At 41.3% G+C, this 17,226-nt stretch overlaps 1 long non-coding RNA gene across 1 annotated transcript; it reads right to left on the bottom strand.

Moving 5' to 3' along the window:
* Nucleotides 1-12,327: 12,327 nt before the first annotated feature.
* On the bottom strand, nt 12,328-14,002 carry LOC309400358. The gene is made up of 3 exons (XR_014176643.1): nt 13,920-14,002; nt 13,638-13,711; nt 12,328-12,417 (listed from the first exon to the last, which is right to left on the bottom strand). It is a non-coding gene; the product is annotated as an uncharacterized lncRNA (long non-coding RNA).
* Between the last annotated feature and the right edge of the window lie 3,224 nt (nt 14,003-17,226).

Here is a 17,226-nt window from a genome sequence, read left to right as displayed (position 1 = left end):
AGCCTCTTCAGCCTGATTATGAACATAATCTTTTTGTGAGAGAATATATGCAATTGTTACAGACTTCTGGCAAATCCATGAAAGACCGTTCTGTGCTGATTAACCGTGAGGAGTTTAACAATGGTTACACGTTATATTGTTTTGATTTGAGTCCTGATCAAGGGTGTTCAGAGCACTATTCCCTGATCAAGAATGGCAACCTGAGGGCTGAAATTAGATTTGCTGTACCCCTTCCCAATACCGTCAACATGATACTCTATGCAATCTTTGAAAATCTTATTGAAATAAGCCACACAAGGAATGTTTTGTTTGATTATATGTGAGAATGGATACCATACAGATACTAAGGGTTCTGTCTGGTAGTACTCTCTTTCTAGGCGTATACCCCAGTGATTTGTTACCCATGAGAAAAATCTCAAAGAGGCCTTTCGGGGTGATTGTGAACATGCACCCGATGACTTTACCCGGGGAGCACTGGCTCGCATTGTACTTTCCAACTCACAGCTATGGTGAATTTTTTGACTCCTACGGAAGGGCGCCAGACAACCCAGCCTTCCCTGCTGACATCGTGAGGTTTTTAGAACTGCAAGCTAAGACGTACACCTACCAAACTCTTCAACTGCAGCATCCCCTGGCAATAACCTGTGGGCAGCATTGCTTGTTTTATCTAATTAAGCGCATGAGAGGCATACCTTACGAAGATATTTTGAAGCTATACTCTGAAGAGGATGTTAAAAATGATAAAATGGTGAAGCAGTTTGTAGTAAATATGAAGTCTGGAAGAAGTACCGTTACGTGTAACCAATACCATTGTATGCAAACATGTATGGCAAATTGTAAAATAAACACAAAACATTAAAAAGTATTGCCTGTTTTACAGTGTTTTATTTATTCACAAATGGAGCCAGTCACCAAAATTTAGAACATTTTTAGGATCTGACATAGAGACCACACTAGGCACAGATATAGCAGACGGCAATTTTGTAGAGCTTACATCCTTTAAAGTACCTGTCTCTTTCAGCTTTTCAAGCTGTTCTTTAACAACGTTAGAACCTAGCAAGACCGTTGGTACGTTCATCTCCGCCATAGCTGACATAAACTCGTTCCAGCCCTTAGGATAATATTTAGCAGTACGCGAACGTTGTTGAGAGACACCTTTGACCAGGTCTACAATGTTAGTGCCAGGAACCCTTGTACCTTTGTATAAAACGGTTCCGTAATCATCCCACCCCAAAATGTCTTGATGCTGTTTCATTTTGTTCAACAAAAGAGAGGCGTTTTTCTTGTAACGTGGGCTCAATCCCTCTAATATCTCTTGCGTTGTAGGGTCCGTAGTGGAGTGTGGTGGCACAGGATCTGGCACAACAGGCTCTTGTTTAAATGTTTCTGGAGGCTGAATAAGTTTCAGAATGTCTTTCTCAGAGTCATTTTGTCTGGTCAACCTTAGAAATCTCTGCAACACTGAGTTGTACAGTTTTATCTTGTCATCCTCACTTATATCGGTTCTCTGAAGAATGGTCCTCATATCATCATCCAAACGGCTAGCGGCTGTAGTACCTATTGTAGGCATCCGTCCGTGTAACTGCTCCATCTGATGTCTTGGCACCAAATACATTTTCTCTGCGTATTCCATGTTTACCGGGCTAATAGACTAGTCAACAATGGTATAGCAGCGCCCAATAACGGAACTATAAAACCCCCTGACTGAAGAATAACCTGTTTCTTCTTTTTCAGGGAGAGCTTACTATCACTCAGCTTTTTAATACAGTCTTTCTTTCTCTTTAAATTTTGATATTGTGAGGGCTTCAGAGGTAGGTTACCTTTTAAAGTGTTCAGAGCTATTTCAGCAATGGCCCTCACCAGGTCATTATTAGCATTGCATAAGATGGCTTTTCTCTGTTTTGGGCCTGCCTTTACTAAGATTTTTAAAAGCCCCCAATTTCTGCGCACCCTCTCAGACATTCTGGATGAACTGTGAGCTCTCAAGTTACAACCGCTACTTTTTACCCTTCTTTTTGATAGTATAAACTACCGGCCAATCAAGCGGATAGATCCCAGTTCTCAGCCTAAAGTTTTCTGGAGTAGTGGCAGATAGGTCAACTAAAAGATAACCATGCGGTTTGCTAGTCGCATCTTGGAACACTTCTAAAAAGAATCGCGTGTTAGACGGATACATTTGACGTGCCAAGGTGACCATTTGCATTTGGTCACGGGGGCATCTGAACAGAACCATATATTTTGCATTTAGCGTTATTGTTCTCATTTTCTTACCTTGAAAAATCAGGTTTTGAAGTATGAGGATAATACTAAGATTTTTGTGATGTACATATTGTGTAAAAGCTTTCTCTATTTGATCGCTTTCGCCAGCAGATGCCATGAGATCGTCTACCACCGCTAAATTGGTCTGATTTGGCGGAAACAAGTCAGCATCTTCAAAAGAGTCCGGAAGGCCCTCCATAAATTTAGTATTAGGAAATTTATTAAGCAATTCTTTGTACAGAGGTTGCCAACAGTTATAAAACCATACAATGTTTTGAGGCATTTCAGATAATACATGTTCACCATGTTCTAACATTTGTTTTATAAAATAAGATTTTCCAGAATTGGAAGGACCGCTTATAATACATGAGAAAGGATGTACAAACTGTGCAGTGCTTTTCATCATACTTAATAGCCGTAAGGTAGCGTACAATAATCCTCAGTATTGAGGACCCTTTTATTATAAACAACTTTTAGAGTTTTCCTGAGCACTCTTGTTTCCAACGCCCACTGTTTTTTAATCCTAACAATTCCAGGCTGTTGTACCTGAATCTCTTTCTTTTCCTCGTCCCCTGTTAGACAATAATCATCAATCAACTCTTTCAGGCTTTCAAAGTTAACCTTAACACAGTTGGCACTATTTAACGTTATCCCCTTCACCTTTAACACAGTTGTCCCGTTTGACAAAGCATACCCGTAGGTCTTTGGCCCAACTGCTGCAAACTCCGTAATTGAGGTGTTTGGCGGAATCTCACTCGTCAACTCTCCTAAATAATCACCTAAAGATGGTGACCACGCCCCCTCTCTGCTAATAAAAATGACAGAATCAGTATCGTGATGGAGACATCTGTCCCCCAGGCGTTCCAATAACTTGTATAACTCTAACCTTGCATAAACAGTTGTAAAACTGGCAATGAACACATTTGTGCATGTTGACTTGGTAGGTTGATTTTTGGCAGTTTTCCATGTTACAACGGCCGCTTCATCATCCACAAATTCACAGGATGACACTTCGTAATAGGGAACAAAAAGATAGTGAAATAATTCCTCAGGTTCTGTTACCACCGAGGTTGTCATGTGATTGGTACTCTGCCCAAATTTACCCCACAATGAGTTTAAAAACAGTTTAGCGATCTTTCTTTTAGCAGGATTGACTTCAATATGTTCCCTGCGTAAACGGACACCCTCCTTCTTTTCATAATCCCAAACATAACGCTCTTTATCTTCCTCTGTTTTGCACCAATCGGGATAGCCACTAGCCTCCTGCTTTTGACGGAGATGCATGTTAATATATCCTGAAAACAAGTTTTTTGTCTTCCTTTCAAAATGCCAAACTTCGTAGATCTCTGCAATTCTGTAGCCTTTCTCCACAGCAACATTCAATTCTACAGTACACCATGTGCCTGTTAGGGCTCTTTCTTCATCATTGTGGAGGCACTCGGTGACTTGTTGCTGTTCTGTACATGTTGCACACAAGCTAAACATTAATTTCCCCTTTGACTTATGTGGCAGTACTGGAAAGTATAGACCTCTCGGTGTGTACACTTTAACTTTTGCAAATCCAAAATACTGTTTTATATCCCCAAAGTTTTGGTATATTATTTCTGGGTGCCCTATCGGATAAACCTTGTTCTTGTTCACAAAGGGATATAAACTTGTAAAATCATAATACAAGATTTGTTCCTCCTGTTTTGGTTTATAGTACAAACATGTGGCATTTGTTCTACCCCCCCAAAAAGGCATCTCTGGGATTCAAGGGCGTTGGGAGTTTACTATCTGCTAGAAATTGCTTCAAACGGCCATCACCCTTCAACAGATCGTTCCATTCATGTTCCCAGATGCTTCGTACTACAAACCCTAAACTATGTAGGTAATCTTCTCTAACCCTAGTACGAGCATACAACATGGCGTAGGATGCATCAAGCAGAATATTGAACTCCTGGTGTCTGTAGCATGTAGGGCACCCGTGAAAAAAACAACCATAAAATTCAAACGCTGTAGGTACCCCATTTATGACAGCAAAGCCATCCAAAAAGTAAACACCTACTTGCTTTTCACCACCTTGCAGGGCATGCTGGATGTTGATCCCCTCTGTATGTTCTATATACATCAGCCACTGTATAGAGCATGCAGAAAAGCTTTTCTTGCTCTTCTGGTAGTTGTCTAGAGGTGCTAGTGCTATGGTATCCTTCTTTAAAAACATGAATCGATACTGTGCCATACAAATAGAGGCTAATGTTACGTACTGGAAAGGGTCAATGCAGCGAATTTCTCTCTCTTCAAGAATATCTCCACCCTTCCCTGTGAAACGTTCTCTACTTGTCATTTCCATGACTTGTTCCCTAAACCTATTGCAAGCCATCCGTAATATTTTCACATCCTGTTTGCAATAGTACGCAAGCTCTTTTGTGAGGTTAAATGCTGTGCCCCTATTCGCCGCATACCATTTCTCAAATTCTTCTCTCTCAGCAGGCATCATGGTGTCAGGACTATAGTACCTGGCTTCTGGCAAAGTTCCAACATAATCTTGGTTCTCTGCGGTGTTGAACAAATGAGGAAAATAACCCTTGGAACCTTGAAAACCCATAGCTTTTGGCATTTTACTAAGCTTCATTGGTAAAAAAGAAAGGCTGTCAATAAAACGTATATGAAAGAGAGGCAGGGTTATACATAGCAGTTTGCCTCCTTGGGTTAAGAGTTGCACCTTCACCTTTTCACGAATCAACTGTCTGAGGATTAGGTAACCATCATAACTCTTGGAGTTGTGGGCTATGAATGTGGTCTCACTAAACTTAGGCTGCACAAACGTTTTCACAAATTCTTCCAGACATTTAAACCCCGACCATTCCCACTTCCTAACTTCCTCGCAATCTAGCATGTCCATAGCGTACACATAATTTGGTATGTGTGTTCCTGTTTCTTGACAACATTCAAAATCATAAACAATGTAACGGTTGCCAATATTTGGTCTGTAAAGTCCTTTCAGAAAACATAAGTGATTTGCCAGGCTATCTACTTTGGTCTCACACTGCCTGCACGTCATCTTCTTACATTCGTCATGGGGGACAGGCACATAGATGCCACACCTGGAACAAAATACATTAGCATTGCAACTAATTTTTCCTTCCAAAGCCTGCCGTTCATGCCTTTCAAGGCATGCCTTAGACCTGCAAAGCAATTTGCACGTTTGGCACCTCACCCTCCCGCCTGTCAATTTCCGACATTCTGAACCTGTGCAGGCTCGACAAAAATATTGACAATCATGTTTAAATTTGTGGTGATAGGATGTGTGACACATTTTGCAGAAGTACCGTGCCCCCATGAAGCCTTTTATGTTTTTTACACCATAGTAATGACTGTCGTGTAACAACATAAACTCAACTCTTACATCCAGGGAGCCCCCTGTTACAAAAAACCTCCAACCCCCCTCATGATAGAACACGACCTTTATAGTTATACCAAAGTAGTCCTCGAATAAGTGTATCTGTGAAAAATCAATTCTGCGGTCAGTAGAAAGGCCAAGAGCGTTATGCAGGTCCACAGCTCTGGTAATAATTTCTTGTTTAGTGGATGTCCCATTGTCTAACAATGTCAACAGACTGCCTGCAAAACACAGAAACATACCCTCCACGTTGAAATCAATCAGGTGCTGTCTTTTCTTCTCCAACACCTTACTGAATAGTACTGTTCCTAATTTCCTAAGGCCACCACCCTCGTGGTTCTTCACAATTGTGACTGTAAATTCCAAAGAATTCCTCCACAAGAGCTCAACGTTGCTCTGTAATAAATTCTCTACATAACTAAGGAATTGGTCAGCATTTAACTCCTCCAGAGGTCTCCTAACGCTAAATAGGGGTCTGCCTAATTCCTCAGCATCCATCCGTAATTGTACGAAATCATTGGGCCTTATCTCCCTGGAAATACGGTTCAAAAAGGTCTGTATCTGATCGTGAATAATATCTATAGCTTGTGTGAATGATTGAACATGTTCCATATTTACAAATCTATAACGTTCGTAGTATTCTGTTGCCGTGAAATTGTCTATGTGTCTATGCCATGCTTGCATTCTTTCGAGGAACACGTCAGGGGCTTCTGTAACACTTAACGTATCTGAATCATCCAAGGGTCCCCGTCCCTCTGCTGATTGTGTTTCTGACATATCATCCTCTTCACAGGTATTGTTACTGTTTGTGACCGTCCTCTGAGGGGGGACAGAACCCATTCTTGACTTTTTACAAGCAGGTTCTACATAAATTTAAAAAAAGACTTTTTTGAGTATCTGTTACTGTTTAATAAAAACAAACATTACTATTTACTAATACTTTTACATTTCTTAATTAACCTTGTATTCCACGAGACGTGGATGGCTGGGGTTCAGGTTCCTGCTCCTGTACATCCTGTGCATGGCATGATAGGTCCTGCTGTGTTTCAAACCCCTGTGGCACACTTTGTGTCCTTGGTACATCTGTGAAGAACTGCTCGCTATCACTATCTGTAGATTCATAATTAGCAGTTAGTTTAGGTTTCTTAATTATTATAGTACAAAGAACATATTGAAAGCATCCTTGAATTACATAATTACTGTATTTTCTAATGCCTGTATCTAAATAGCAGATCCCACCTTCAATATCCATTTCTTCAGAGCCTTGTGTTGCGGCCTGCTCCTCTTCTACAGGAACAATTATTGTTCTTGTTTGTGGACCACTGCCCGTTTGAACAAGAGGGTCTGTGCAGTTTGGAAACCACATATGCTGCTGCCTATTCCACCATTCTAAAAAGGAATGTACAGACATGTTTGTACATGTTTTTTTTTAACATGATTATTACAATAAACACTACTAAACACAGCTTTACACATAACACAGCCCCCCACATATTGTTAGGGGAACCTCTCTTTATTGCTCTCTATCAACTTACATCTTTTTAAAAATACTTATACTTGTAAAAATAAATAACACACCTTCTAATTCATCTTCTTGGAGCGCCTGTAATGTAACCAATCCATAACCCCTGTTATAGGACGACCCGTGAGATTCCTCGGGCAGATTTAATGCATCAAGCAGATCACCATTATCATCACTCCAATCTAAAACAAACACCATTTCATATAGTTGTACTATTGTTACAGAAATGATAGATAATCATTAATATACTAAAAAATATCTATAGTCTGAAATCTGCATGCCCACACTATCCTTCCACCCTTATACATTCATTTTTGACAATAACCGTGCATCACACTCCCTGTCATATATCAATTAAACATTAATTATGTCTGTAAATTATTTTAACATACCTTCTATTTCCCCTCCTTGTAACTGATTTGCATTCATGTATAAATTATATTGCGAATCCGTAGGCATGGTTAAATTTGCGTATAATTCATCTTCCTCACACTCTGAAACAATAATTGGGACATAATAGTATCTCTCTGCTGATAGAACCCACACCATCCCCCACCACCACTCCCCTACCCTTCCTCAATGCTCTATAAAATTGTACCAGAAAAAGAAAATAATACCTTCACAGGCTTTCACACATTGCGAATCTGTAGCCTCCTCCTAATAAACACATAATGAAGGATATTACAGATATGTATAAAAATCTGTATTTTTTTAAAAATAGTTATAGAAGTACTTACATTAGCCTCTGCCATTCTGAAATGTTCTTCTTCAGTGGTCAGCAGCGCATGGCTTCTGGTGTTAACTGCCCACCACCTTCTTATCAGCTTCAAACAGTTATGTTGCCCCAACCCCCTGGTCTTTGACGCAGCCCTCATTCCTACAAGCCTATTGGTGGACCAGAAACCATGCCATAAAAATTGGTTTTCTGCATAATCAATACAAACCACACACCACACCCACCAACCGTCCCTACCAAGAGGCCCCCTCAATAACCTTATAAGCAGCCTTTACCAATAGGAAATAACAACAGGCTTCAAAAATTCTTCAGTATACATCTTTTATTAGGAACACAAATTTTACATTAACATGTTCTTGTAATCAATTTCTGTTACATTTTGACATATCAGTCTCTTTAAAGATATAGGGGTCTCATCGCATATCCTTTTCATTAACAACATTGGTTCCTTTGACTTCTCAATGGTTTCTATAAAGGCCTTGACTTCATTCAAGGTGTCTCTTGTGAAATATAATTTACTCATTTTGTCTGAAATATTAATAACCAACCATACAATTTGAGGCATAGATATTTGAAGACATAGGTTTTTAATGATGCTTGTTTCATCAGAACCATCTCTTTGGTCTTCATTTAGCAGGCAACCCATTAAACAATGATGGAGAATTTTGATAATACAGTTCTTGACGATTAGTAACAACGTTTGTGGTTCCAGTTCTGGAAAAAAAACATGTTTTACATTATATATTCAATTTCTCAAATCCTGAAACTTTTTTTGTTTTTTGTTTCTACATATTCTGCGTACCGTCATCGTTTGATGGTTGACAGAAGCGACAATAACATATCTTAGATGACAAATCATGCATCCTCTCAATGTAATTTTTTTTACAAAGCTTCCTAATTCTACGGGGTCTCTTTGCTGGCACGGGTGTCATTTTCACATCAAATAAATCATCAGATGTCTCTTCATTATAAACACTTTTATTATTCCCTTTGTCAGACTCCATGTTGAGCTCTAAGAGACCTGCGTCTTCAGCAGCTAAAAAGCAACCTTGCCCCTCTTTTTATTCCCAGCCTGTTCCTGGACCTCAATACGTCTTAGTCATGGGCCTCGCACGTGTTATCTCTGCCTCTGTACCTACTGCGCATGTCCACCAGACGCCTCCCCGCCCCTTCTCCGGGGACATGCCTCGACATGTTCTTGTGCAGTTTATACAACCTGTTCTGTGCAAAAAAGCTGATAACAAACATACAAGCAAGTTGCTTTATTCTTTTGCATATATAGTATTTTATTTTTACATCTCTGTAAAACCCCTCTTTTTGCCTCCCTCCTTGTAAAGTAGATAACAAGCATAAAAGCAATTTGGTTCTTTCTTTTGCAAAATATAGTATTTTATTTTTACATCTCTGTAAAGCCCTTCTTTTGCATCCCCCCTTGTACAGTAGATAACAAACATACAAGCAAGTTGATTTTTTCTATTGCAAATATAGTATTTTATTTTTTACAGCTCTGTAAAAAGCCCTCATATCACGGTTCTCTTACTTTGCTTTGATATTGCTTTCTAGCCCCTTCTGTGTAAAAAGCAGAGTTTTTGAGAAACCTTTATTCTCATGCTAACACTTCCCAATCCTCTCTCCCCCCACAGATCCCGTTTCCTCATTCATTTTGTCTCCGCCCTTGTAAAACAATTAACTCACATACAAGAAAAGCGGTTCTTTCTTTTGCAAATATAGTGTTTTTCTTTTTACATCCCCGTGAAGCAGAGCAGCTAAACGACATTGCTTGTTGCTGTCATACTTCGGCTCTACAATTATGGACCAATGAGAAGCTTCTCTGTCGAATGATTACTACGTCACAATTATTCATGCTGAAAGGGATTGTGGGTCTGTCGTGCTTGTTGTTACAGTGAACCCGTTTGACGGTCCACCGGGCCCGCAATGGGTGCGCGTGTGTTTTTTTTTTTACATCTGTTTTGTTTTTTACATTTGTGCTACCGAGAGAGTAGGGTTTTGCATCGTTGATGCTTGTCTCGCTGTGATATTAAAGTATATCCTTTAAAAAGGAGTTCCGGGAAGACTGACGGATATGACGTTATAAACCTCCAAGGTAAGGAGGGGTTTGGGAAGGGCGGAGGGAGGGATGAGGAAGTAGGGGTTAGGGGTTAGGGGTTAGGGGTTAGGGGTTAGGGGTTAGGGGTTAGGGGTTAGGGGTTAGGGGTTAGGGGTTAGGGGTTAGGGGTTAGGGGTTAGGGTTAGGGTTAGGGTTAGGGTTAGGAGGTGGGGTTAGGGTTAGGGGGTGGGGGCAGGTAGGGGAGGGGTTACCCTGTAAACAAAACACGTCACAAAAGGGTTGAACCATAACATAACATGTCACAAAAGGGGCGGGGCTAAAAACATAAACAATAACAAAGGGGCGGGGCTAAATACTCAAAATTCAGTATGTACTCCTTACTACTACTGACAATTAAAGATAAGCTGATTAAGGAAACAGAAGAAGGGCATCGAAATTCCATGAGAGATTTTATAAGCAAGGAGTTGCTAAGAGGAGTCCATACAAAGTTGATTAAGGAGATGATTAGAGGACTGACCACAAATGGCAGAGGATATGGGACTGTTTTGCTACTGGAAAGATGCAGGTTGATAGATGGAAGAGTATAATTTAAAACTAGTTAAACTTAGTGAAATTTAGTGACAATAGATATAGTTAAATAAATAATTGATAATGATAATAATGTATACAATGTGTAGTGTTATGATAAATAGTAATTGGATATGAATTTTGAATGGTACCCATGAAAGGAAGATTAGAAATCCTTTTGGATTATATATAAAGGTTAATAAAAAAAGAACTAAGTTAGATACAGTTAAATCTTGATTATTAGGGGGGAAATGATATCATACAGGATATAGTCAAATAAAGGAGGGATAATTATAATAATGTATATATATGTATCGGTACAACATAACGAAATGGAATGTAAATTGTAAACAGTGATTTGGAAAGAAGGATTAGAAAACTTTGTTATTAAATATTATGGATGTTTAGCTAGAATAGGACATAAGGATTTAGTGTCATTGGAGGATTTTAGAAATAGTAAATGAAATGCCAGTATGTGGTTATGTATTAAATCTTGGTATATTTTATGATGAAGGACATTTAAACAATTATAGTCAAATGAAAATGGAGGTATGATGATGGTAACATGTATAAATATCTGAGTTAAAACACTTGAGTTAATATGAAGTATGTTTGTTGACTGTGGAAGAGGTGCACGAAAGCCTTTTTGTAACCAACTGATACACTTTCTACAGTATGTAAAGAAGGGTGTGTTGTGTTTGTTTTGAAAATTAAAAATAAAAAAAATATTTTAAAAAAGGAAGATGAACAAGTGAAAGAAACAATGATAGTATGGGCAAATTTTTTGGGATATACAGTACTATAGAACCAGATCAGGGGTCTGCAATCTTAAACACTCAGAGCCATTTGGACCCATTTCCCACAGAAAAGAAAACACTGGGAGCCACATGCTCTATGTTTCTCTCCCCCTCTTCTCTGTCTCTCAGAAAGCCAAGGCTCGACCAACCTGGAGAGCTCTCCTTGGGGTTCTTCGCTACTCCTTTTCTTTCCTCTTGGCAACTTTTTGGAAATCCGTGCTGGCTGAGGAATAAACGTGAGTCATGGTGGAGGCTTCCATGAAGACAACTCTCTTCCTCCCCCTCCTTCTCCTCTCACGACCCCCTGGGTGGGTGTGGCAGGACTGGGAAGGAGCGCATGAGCAGGGGAGACCCTCAAGTGAGCAGCTGGGCTTGGCCAAAGCGCAGCAAAGGCATGTGGGGTGCGTGGGTTGACCAGCTGATGGGCGAGCATCTTTGGTGAGGGTGCTCCGGCTTTCTCCAAGCCTGAACCCCTGGGTGGGTGGGTGAGGTTTGGTGGGGCCAGCCCCCTTTTCCTGCTGCCCTGAACTTCTTTACTCCTCTAGCAGAGTGGTGCCGCCTCTGGCTTTGATTGAAAAGCATCCTCCAGGCAGCGAAAATCCCCCACACTGCCAGCCCTCGTGTTAGCGAGGCCGGCATCAGTCGCGGCCGGGTTGGGCCAGTGTCTCGGGGCGGAGAGCAGGTTGCACGTCTCCCCAAGCGACCGAGGCACGCCTAGCACCAACAAGGGCTGGAAAAAGTGCCAGCAAGAGATGAGGCGATGGAGAATCAGCCCAGGCCACTTCTCCATCCCCTGCCTTTGCTCTTACCTTCTCAGGCCAGGCAAGGAGTGACTGGGAGGGGAGGGTGAGGGTGGGGCCAGCCAGTGATGGGATCACCCAACAGGGAGCCACAACAGAGGACCCAAAGAGCCACATGTGGTTGCCGACACCCAAGCTAGATAAATGGCAGAAACTTTGGGATAGAAATTATAAATTGACAATGGCAACTACTTACAAGGAAAACCTGTATAAAATGTTTTACAGGTGGCATGTTTAAAGATATGTCCGCCAAATGTTGGAAGTGCAATCAGGTACCAGGTTCATACTAGCATATGTGGTGGACATGTCCAAAAGCAAAAAAAAATGGACAAAAATACATGCATGGTTAGAGAAACTGATAGAACAACATATAAATCTAAAGCCAGAAATATTTTTGTTGGGTATATTGGCAGAAATTTATGACAAAGGGAATGTATATTTAATATTGCATGTTTTGACAGCAGTGAGAATTGTATTTGCACAATATTGGACAAATGAGGCAACTTCTACAGATGAAAATATAATCAAAAAAATACTAGACTGTGTAGAAATGGATATGTTAATGTTAAAGATAAAGGATAAAGAAGATACAGAATACTTTTTAATGTGGGATTTGTTTTATCAATGGTTAGACAATAAAGGTAGAAATTAGAAACTGGAAGAATACTATTATATACAAGTAAGGAATATTATTTTTACTAGAATTATGTATATATAAAATGACCCAGACAATTCACTGTTTACTAAATACTTATATATGTTAAGAAAAATGTATAAATAAAAATATAAAAAAGGAAAGAGCTGTCATACAGGTAATCTTCAACTAATGATCACAATTGAGCCCAAAATTTCTTCTGCTAAGTGAGACAATTGTTAAGTGAGTTTGCCCCATTTTATGACCATTTTGCCACAACTGTTAAGTGAATAACTGCAGTTATTAAGTTAATAACATGGTTGTTAGAATCTAGCTTCCCCATTGACTTTGCTTATGAGAAGCTCGCAAAAGGTTATCACATGACCCTAGGACACTCCAACTGTCATAAATATGGACCAGTTGCCAAGCATCCAAATTTTGATTACATGACCATGGGGATGCTGCAATGGTCACAAGTGCAGAAAATGGTCATAAGTCACTTTTTTCAGTGCCATTGTAATTTCGAATGGTAACTAAACTTGTAAATTGAGGACTACCTGTAATAACTTCATTATTAATCCCCAAGCTTCCAAATAACAAGGCAACAAGGCTCTATATCTGGTACCCCGAAATATGTTTCTATATTTGTGCCTCATGTAGAACATGTATTATAAACCAAAATAAACAGCACTAAAGAACTGAATCCATGTAATTTCCGATGCCTCCCTTTATCTCAAAGGTATTAAGCCACTGCAGCTGAAATATTAAAAACTTATAATTAAGGCAACCTAAAAGATGCTAAATCCTGGAACTACTGTATATATCAGTGACATGCAGCAAAGCTAAAACCCGTGAAGAGGAAGAGACCTTACCTTGGCCTGCATTTGTTCTTTGCCAGCAGCTGGCAAATGTGGAAGCCCCTTCCCCAATGCCAAAGGAGAAGCACCTGTTTGGTGAATAAGGAAGAACATCATGAAAATAATTTCATCCTCTCTACTTACCTATTCTGTGTGCCTTTGACATATAGCCATGCTGGCCACATGACCATGGAAATTGTCTTTGGACAATGCTGGCTCCCTCAGTCAAGAAACAAAGCTGAGCACTGTGCTCTAGAATCAAACACAACTGACAGGGAAACCTTTACCTTTTCTTACCTGTGGAAGTGACTGTTACATCAAGCTTCAGGAATGACCTCATTTGTGTTGGACACTTCTCCATCAGTGAACACAAACATCTGTGGAGATAGAGAGCAACTTGAAGTGAAAATTGTAAAGGGCAAGGAGAAGAAGATTTGAAGCAGGCAAGAAGATATTTAATTTGAACTTCCTATGGCTAGTCAAAGAGACAACAGGACTGGAATGAAGCCAAGGATTTGCTTAACAATCTCTACATTTCAAAAAAATGACTTGGTTCTAGATATGGTGACCTGCTGGCTCTGTGTTTAGTTACTGTTTTTGTTGGTGAGATCTGAGTAACTGTTGGCTTGATAAAAATAGCACAAGCAAATTTGGAGTGAAATTCATCTTGGTTTTCTTGGTGGCATATTGACCAAAATATGCCCAAACTGATGAATAGTATTTACCATTAATAAATAATGCCGCATATAGTATTGGTATAACTGAGACTGGTAACCTAGTTCAGTAGTCCCCAACTTTTGCAGCTTGAAGGGGGGGGGGACTGGGCCGTGTGAGTGGTGGGCTGGTTTGCGCGTGCACGCACATCTCCACTCATGCAAGACAGAAGAGAAGCCTTCGGGGCGTGGTTAAACGCTCCATGCTTTTCCATGCCAAAAGCTTTTGCAAAGGGACAGGAGGCCTGACTCAATGTGAGATTGCACCCCTGAAGCCTTTCGTTCATTTGCAAAAGCTTTGAGCATGGAGAACAGAAACCTTTGGGGGTGCAGTCTTGTGCTCCTTCAGACTCACTGAGGTTGCCTGATGCTCCAAAAGTGGATTGGGTGTCCTGTGCAGGCAGCCTTAGTCAGTCAGCGAAACTGAGGAGGGTGCACTTGTCCCATTCAGCTTCTGTTCTCACAGCTCTGCTTTTGGAGCACTGGGAGCAGGTGGCTTGGCAGCCCGGTTGAGGACAGAGGGGAACCAGGCCACGTGAGTGGTGGGTGCACGTGCGCACAGCTCCACTCATTTAAGTGAGAAGCCTTTGGGGTGCCACTCATGTGAGTGGAGCTGCATGTGCTCACCGGTCCACCGCTCATGCGGCCCAGTTCTGAATAGGCCAGGGCCCAGTAGTGGGCCATGACAGGGGTGAATCCTCCTGGTTCAGGCCTGTTCGCCCCAAACTGGTAGGGATGATAGGTCATGGTTCTCCGAACTGGGGGTAAAAATCCCTGGTGGCCCCCACACTCACCCGGTCACCTGATCACCCACTTGCCTGCTTGCCCACTCGCTCACCGGTTCACTTCTGGCCGCTTGGTGCTTCGCTTCCAGCCCACCCGCCCCACCTAAGGAAGGAGGGAAGACAGGCCCCGAATTTTGGTTCAAACTTTGGTTCATTATAACAATGCAAAGACTGGTCAAGGAAAAGATAGTTGCAGACAGTTGCAGGGTGGGATCAATGGGGCATAACAATTATATTTTTAGCTGTAGACATTTATATTTTTATCTTTATGTTCAGACAGATCATGAGGGTTGTATCCTGTTATCTGTCCAGGACAGGGGATAGTTCCGTATTTGTCTAGCAGATGTTAGTGTTCCTTAACGTATTTTTATTCTTGGCTTTTTCTGTATTTTTCCATCTCTCCTTTTACCAATTTAGCAAATATATGTCTACGTATATGCTTACGTCAATATGGCTATAAAAGAATGTCAGGGGGAACTGTTCGGGGTTCAGACCAATTTATGCTGTTTGAGCTGTTTGAACCTGCGCAATAAACTTTCTTGCATTGCAAAGAGCTGGTCTTAGAGTCCTTACTTTCCACAACAACATGGCACCCCAGATGGGACTCTTAGGCGAGGCGATGTTTCGCTGAGGGCAGGTTTCACCCTTTGAATCCAGTGGGAGGCCACTCCCAACCTCCACGGCGCCGCGGAGAATGTTTTCTCCGGGAGGGGGTAGGGACCTCCCCGTGGGATCGACGGTGCTGGAAAACCTAGTCCAAGAACCCTTGAATGCAAGAAAGAAGGTCTGAACTATTTTCCTGGCCAGGACGTGTGTGAAGACTTTTCAGGCGAGTATATGTTAATTTTGTGAAGTACCTATCTCATTTGAAGATAGAAGAGGGGGACTGATCACCCTCCTGGAGTCGGGGCGTCGACCCTAAAGAACTCTGTGTTAGGTTGTGTGGGTGGTTGCCACCGCAGTTCCCGCTAGTGGTCGTGGTTTTTCCGAGACTACGGGTCGGTGGTTGTGTTGTTAGAGATGGGTGGGTCATCGAGCATTCCCAGCACACCGTTGGAATGCATGTTGAAAGGGTTCGAGTCCTGTGTTAATTACACCCATTATGCAATGCCCTATCCTGGAATTTCTAAAGAGAGATTAAGATATTTGTGTGAGAAACATTGGCCCCACCTGGGGGTGGGGTGGTTAACTCAGGGATCTTTCAGAGAGCAAGTTATAATCAGTTGTGGCTTTTGATTCACCAACATGAGGAGAAATATCCCAATCAATTTCCCTATATAGATCAGTGGCGTACCACTGTGGTAGAGAGGGCGGATGAGCTCTTATAATGTCAGGCGGAAATGGTGCGGTTATGCATTGCCAGACAAAAGGGAAATAAGTGTAAAACATCTAAAAAGAATTGTAACAATTGTTGTAATGAAAGCATAGCAAAACTTCAGAAAACAGAGAAAAATGTAGCTAGTGAAAAGAAGATTTTGAGTGTGGAAGAAGAGGATGTGGTGAGGCCCCCGCTGTACGCGTCACCCCCCACCATTGTTGGCACAGCAACCTCAAGTTGCTGCGGCAGCAGGGGGGGGGCACCAGCAGTGCGTAGGAAGCAGAAGCTTGCAGATGTTATACCAAAAGCAGAAGTTGCTGAGGGGGAGTCTGTGAGTGAAGACGAAGAAGGGGGGTCAGGAGAAATGGATGAATTCGTGGGAGTAAAAACAAGATCTGTTATATTTTGTTCCTAGACAAGAAGGAGATGTGGTTTTACAATATGTGGATGATGTGTTGGTGACAGGACAATGTGAGGATACTTGTTGGGAGAATACCAAAAGGTTGTTAAATCTGTTACTACATTGTGGTTATAGAGTATCCAGGCTGAAAGCACAGTTGGTGAAAGAGAAAGTGAGATATTTAGGCTATGATATTGAGCAAGGACGCAGATCGCTAGGACCAGAATGAAAAGAAGCTATTTTAACAATAGCAGAACCCAAAAATAGGAGACAACTTAGGGGATTTCTTGGCTTAGCAAGTTTTTGTAGAATTTGGATTCCCAACTTCGCTCTAATAGCAGCACCTCTATATGCATCTACTAGGGGAGCAAATGTAGATCCTTTCCTC

This window comes from Natrix helvetica (assembly GCF_964273705.1).
Source record: "Natrix helvetica genome assembly, chromosome: W".
NCBI lineage: Eukaryota > Metazoa > Chordata > Lepidosauria > Squamata > Natricidae > Natrix > Natrix helvetica.
Note: the sequence above shows the minus strand (reverse complement) of the source record. Positions and strands in the feature narration are given on the sequence as shown.